At 37.5% G+C, this 6,013-nt stretch overlaps 1 long non-coding RNA gene across 1 annotated transcript in view; it reads right to left on the bottom strand.

The window, feature by feature from the left end:
- LOC110256225 (uncharacterized) overlaps window positions 1-6,013 on the bottom strand; it is a 686,264-nt gene that overhangs the window by 40,695 nt on the left and 639,556 nt on the right. The window lies entirely within an intron of this gene.

Here is a 6,013-nt window from a genome sequence, read left to right as displayed (position 1 = left end):
ATATAACTGCGTATGTTTATGAAAATACTCTAATGAATATGAAAATAAGGACTCCTGAGAAGAGTCTGGAGGAAAAGGCAAGATAAGAAGAAGGTGAAAATGCCCTGTATAAGAAAACACTAACAGTATGAACTTGACTTTTTTTATTTTTATTTTTATTGGCTTTGAGAAGGAAGTTGTTAAAGTAGAGAAAGAGTAAGTAAGCAAGAAGCTGAAGCGAAGATGAGAGGTTAGAGAGGGAACCAAAATTGATGGAGATAGCCAAGGGACTTTTAAAAACACTAATGTATCTAATATTCAATTATTTCCTTTTAGCTTCTCTGTCACCTTAACCCATTAGTATACTTTGCAATGGGTACAAAGACATCATGTGTATGGGGGAGAGTTAATTTTATCAAAATCACATAGATATGATGCCTGGGTTATCTGGTGTGGAATAGAGACAACACATGTAAAACCCCAAATGGTCCATAAATTGAAACAGTAGAAAAAGGAGCTTGAAGCAGACAGAACCAGGAAATAGCCCGTCCTTATGCTGCCATGGATACGAGTTACCTCTGACTCTTTTGTGCCCTGTAAGAGCCTTTCTAGCAGATACCTTCACTTTATTCGTTTTGTACTTCCTGCTTTGACAGTAGAGTATGAAACTCATAGTACATATTAAAAACAAAACAAAACAAAACATTGATTTGAACAATTTGGCCACTTTCATTGCTGCAGAAAGACAGTCCCACTACAGAGTGTCTGAGGTTCAGTATGATTTTACTTGTCTGTCCAACCTCTATCACCAGAGATTAGCTCTCAGGTACCTGATTTCCTAACATGTAATGAAAGCTTTGTTCACAATTAATATTTCTTGCCACTTGCTCATGCAAATGAGTAAGACAGATGCGAGTGATTGGCTAAGAATATAGTTGAGAGAATAGAGTGAGTAGTGATCCTGGTGAGAAATGCAGGAAAAAACATTTGCCTTGAGAAAAATCCAGATGGGTGTTTTTGCTTAACACCCCTCCTCAGGTCTTCTTTAACATAGTTTAATATCATTTTTCACTAGTTTGATACCATCTAGCCTCTAGTCACTCTTTTTTTTTTTTTTTTTTAAGGATCATGTGGGTGTTGTTTTGCTGAATTTCTCCAAGGAACAGTTTATAAGAAAAGCTATAAGGTTAATGAATAAGAACTTCATGCAGTGATATGAGTAGATAGGAACTGTGGGAAACAGATCTATAAAGAATGCAATGCTGGTTAATCTAAGCCCAGACTCTCCCAATGCTTGTAGAGAGAATTCAAGGGACACTTGTAAATCTATGAAGCAATTTAGGCCAGAGTTCCATCATTTACTCAATTACTAGTATTAGTTATCTGCTATATGGAAGGCATGGTTTTGAGTGCTGAGTAGGAAACAAATATGAAGGAAATGTGATCTTGTATCTAAGGATTTTACAGTGTAAAATTAAAATCTAGTTTATAATCTAGGCATTGAATGAACAGTATCACAAGGTGCCCTAAGAGAAGGCGAAATCATGAATTACCAGGGCTCAAAGTAGTACATGTCACTTTGTGGAGTTTTTGGCTGCACCTGTGGCATGTGGGAATTCCCAGGCCAGGAACTGAACCCACGTCACTGCAGCAACCTGAGCCATTGCAGTGACAATGCCAGATCCTTAATCTGCTACACCACAAGGGAACTCCTATCATTTTGAACTGAACATTGACGTTGAGTTGGATTTAATGGGTGAGCACAGGAAGGAAGAGAAAGTGGAGGGATTTCCAGGTAGAGTGAATGGCATCTGTTTATCTCCAAAATTTTCTCTTCAACTTGTCTCTAAACATCCCTGTCACTGTATTTGTTAATATTATTGTTGCCCCTCACTTAATCTATGCAGTTGCTCTTTGATAGATCTTCCTGTCCCCAGTCTAGCCTCTTCTAATTTATCCTCTGAAATACATTGCCACATATGTTATTTTACTACTAAAAAACATTAAATGTTTCTTATTGCATACCTAAAAAATAAGTCCATACACAAGGCCCTTTATAATATGGCCTAATTCAACCAGTCATGATTTTGTACCCTTAACAATGTGTGGAGATATTTTTAGCTATCATCATTCATGGGAGGGTGCTCCTGGCATCTGCTGGTGTGGCCAGGGATGCTGTTAAAAATCCTACAGAGCATAGGATATTCTCCCATTGGAAAGAATTGTCTGGCTCAAAATGTCCATAGTATGAGGTTGAAAACCTCTAGTATACATCACACTTAACTCGATTGTGTTATTATAATAACAAGTAAAACAGATTTGGGATAAAGGACCACAGACTCTTAATAAATATAAAACTCAACCAGCACCTATAGAATTCCATGGGTGAATATGAGAGTACACTATTAACCTGTAATTATTTAGCATGTTCTATGCAACAGCCAGTGTGTTTACACAGGCAAATCAGTGCACTGCTTAATCTCCAGTGCTGTTTTAGTGGACTTTAGTTAAGGAAGCTTCTACTAAACATGTATGTTCCTGAACAAGCTACATATCAGCCTATTGTTAGACTTTTGCCTGTGTTCTTCTCTATGCCTAGAATTCTCTTTCTTATTCCTCCCTCTGGCAAACATGCACCTATCTTTCAAGTCCCAGATTAAATGTCATAGTCAAGGAGAAACTTTTCATAATTCTTCATACAATTGGCTGGCCTATCAATTTCCTCATACCTCACCTACAATATGTTTCACAGAGAATTATAATTATTTAAAATATATGTTTCTTCAAAGGAGCGTGACCCCTTTGAAGATGGGATTCATGCTTCATTCATCTTTGCATCTCTGGTACTTATCACACAATACCTAGCACATAAGAAAGCAACCAACATATGTCAATTTCATAAACAAATGAAGAGGGCTGAAAAAATATCTGTACAGTAGAAATAGGGAATAGCCTATTTTGCATGGAAAGAAGGGCATGAATCAAAGACTAGTAAAAGGTCAGACTGCAAAGATATTTAAGGCTTAGATTATAGAGTACTTTGAAAGCCTGGAGTTTGTGGTTTATTTGGGATGGTTTAGAAAAACTAGAATTTTGTGTGTGTGTGTGATGGGTGACACAAAGTGGCACTAGAAATGTTATCTGGTGGAGGTATTAGAAAGTATTTGGTAATTAGAAACCACTTAATCATTTAATCATAATGTATGTGTGGGTTATGTAAATAGTGTGGATTTTAGTGCTGAAGAGAACAAGTGAACTTCATCTGGGGTCACTCCCAAACCTGGAAGAGTGATGAGAAGGAGGCAGAACATTTCTATAATCATCTTACTTGTCCCAAGGGATCAGTGTATTCTGCTGAAGAGTGGGAGTGGAGGACAGTGGGGAAAACTGACAGGGAGCCTGAACAACCAATAGAACTGCCCTGTATGGAAGTGTGCACTTTTCTCTCCTTGTAGGTATGCTTTCTCAGTATGTTCCATGGCAGGCATTGCTACTGATATCTAGGTTATCTTAGAGGAATTTGGCAGCTCTTGTTTCTGCCCACTTATCTTTCCATCTTCCTTTCTTTTTAAAAAAATTTTTTTTTTATAGTTACAGCATTTCTTGTCCTTGGGGGAATTCCTCTCCTCTTTACATGGTCTGGTATACCGATGATCATGGCACTCCTATTCTCTACTTTTCTAGGCACGTTTGAAGACGTGATTCAGGCTGAGCACAGTTATTCAGAGGGTCACAGATCAATCAAACAAGGTCACATGGAATTATTCCCCAGAATTTTACATTTGGATGTGAAGAGGGATCACTTTCTTCCACTTAGTAAACTGTAAGGATATAGACCTAGACTGTCAGTGGTCATCCCCTCCAATTCATGGAGAGACCTTATACGGAGTAGGCAATAAAAAAAGACAACAAACTAAGAGAAGCAGAGCACAACAGAAATAAAACTGGATGGAGATAAGGTCCCCCATCCAATCTCTGAATGACTGGTTTCTGTGGTGTCTCTTCTAAGTTCATGACCTATCTCAGTATACTTCCTAACAGAGGAGTTAACTCACTTCCTTTTTTGCTTCAGTTAATGTTTGTTGGGTTGTGATCATATGTAACCAAAGGAATCTTAACTAATAGAGTTTTTCCTTACTTAATGCATGCCTGTATTATTAGTAGCATCAGGGATCCAAAATATCAGCTCTTATTGTTATACAAAATTTCCCTCATTCTTGATTAGAGAAACAAAATAGGGATATTCCACCTTGATTCTCTGTCATATATAAATTCCTCTTCAACCCAACAAAATTATTAAAAATCAAAACACAAAAGTTTTATGGTACAATCACTATGGAAAACAGCACAGAGATTCCTCAGAAAACTAAAATAGAATTACCATATGATCCAGTAATCCCACTCCTGGATATATATCAGGATAAAACTATAATTCAAAAAAAGATAAATTTTCCCTCCATGTTCACAGCAGCACTATTCACAATAGCCAAGGCAGGAAAACAAGCTAAATGTCCATTGACAGATGAATGGATTAAGAAGATGTAGTACATATACAAAATGGAATGTTACTTGGCCATATGAAAGAATGAAATAATACCCTTTACAGCAACATGGATGCATCTAGAGATTATCAGACTAAGTGAAGTAAGTCAGAAAGAGAAAGACAAATACCATATAATAACACTTATATATGGAATCTAAAATAAGGCACAAATGAACCTATCTACAAAAGAGAGACAGACTCACAGACATAGAGAACAGATCTGTGGCTGCCAAGTGGGAGAAGGAAGGGAATGGGATGGCCTGGGGGGTTAGTAAACACAAACTACTGCATTTAGAATGGATAAACAATGAAGTCCTGCTGTATAGCACAGGGAACTACACTCAATCTCCTGGCATAAACCATGATAGAAAAGAATATAAAAAAAGAATGTATATATGTACATGACTGAATCAATTTGCCATATAGCAGAAATTGGCACAAAACTGTAAATCAACTATACTTTAAAAAGTAAAAATAAAAATAAGTGCAATTTCACAGAATTAAAAAAAATTCAAAATAATAAAAAATCCCCTATTTGCTTAAAAGACACAAATGTTTTAAATTTTAGCAGAAGAATAGCTCAGAACATTTGAAACATGAAGAGGAATTGTACTCTCTCTTTGTACTACTGCGGCAGTGACTGAGTGAGTGTCATCAGGGTTAGGTCCACCATGGGGTCCAGATGTGGCTCCTCTCCTTTGGAGAATTAAGAACCACAAAGACAGGTTTTTGCCCTCTCTCCCTACTCTCTAGTAGATAACACTGGGAAAAAAGGACACACTGAGTTGAGGAGGGAGAGATAGAGACTGCCAGCAGTCACCTGGTTCTGGAGGTCCTGAAATCCCACTGAATGAACACTGGATCTGGACTGAGAGAGATTCCTTAACTCATTGGGCTGTGGTATTGCTCTCTAGAGAAATCTTTCTATATGTCTCTGCTGGATATGTCTTTTTCTCTTGAAAATGTAGTGGATCTGAAGTGAGCAATGGGAGCATATTCTGTCCGTGCGGGCTGAATAACTTCCTCAGCCCTTTCTCATAAAGCAGTTTTGGAGGTTTAAAGTCAAATGCTTTTCTGGTTAAAGTTCCTGTTTCTTTGGCAATTTATTTCCTTTAGAATCAGCTTCTGATCTATTTCATGTACGGGTAACCTCACACTTTTGAAACCTGGATCTCAGATCTGCTTTATTTCTGTGCTTTCCTATAATCCCAGGCTTGCCTTATCTGGACTACCTTAGGGCTATCAAGTTTAATGGGAAGATTATACTTTTAACCTGACTTTGCCTAAGAAGCACTTTGATCAACAATGAATGTTCATTAGGTATTGTCATTCAAAGTTTTCTTACTCGTGTTTCTTCCTTTTGAGGTATAGAAGCAGCTGACTTTCCAACCTGGAAGGAACCACATTTCCCTTCCAGCCTGCTTTCAAATGGTTAGTTCATTCTGAGTTCATTTCTTTATGGCAACACCTTGCTAAATGCAACAAAAAGCC

The sequence above is a fragment of the Sus scrofa genome, chromosome 13 (assembly GCF_054392235.1).
Source record: "Sus scrofa isolate SSC_HxYL_T2T_F1_AM1 chromosome 13, Sscrofa_HxYL_maternal_Yorkshire_Landrace_v2.0, whole genome shotgun sequence".
NCBI classification, from domain to species: Eukaryota; Metazoa; Chordata; class Mammalia; order Artiodactyla; family Suidae; genus Sus; species Sus scrofa.
The sequence above is the reverse complement of the archived record's forward strand: the minus strand, read 5'-3'. Positions and strand labels throughout refer to the sequence as shown.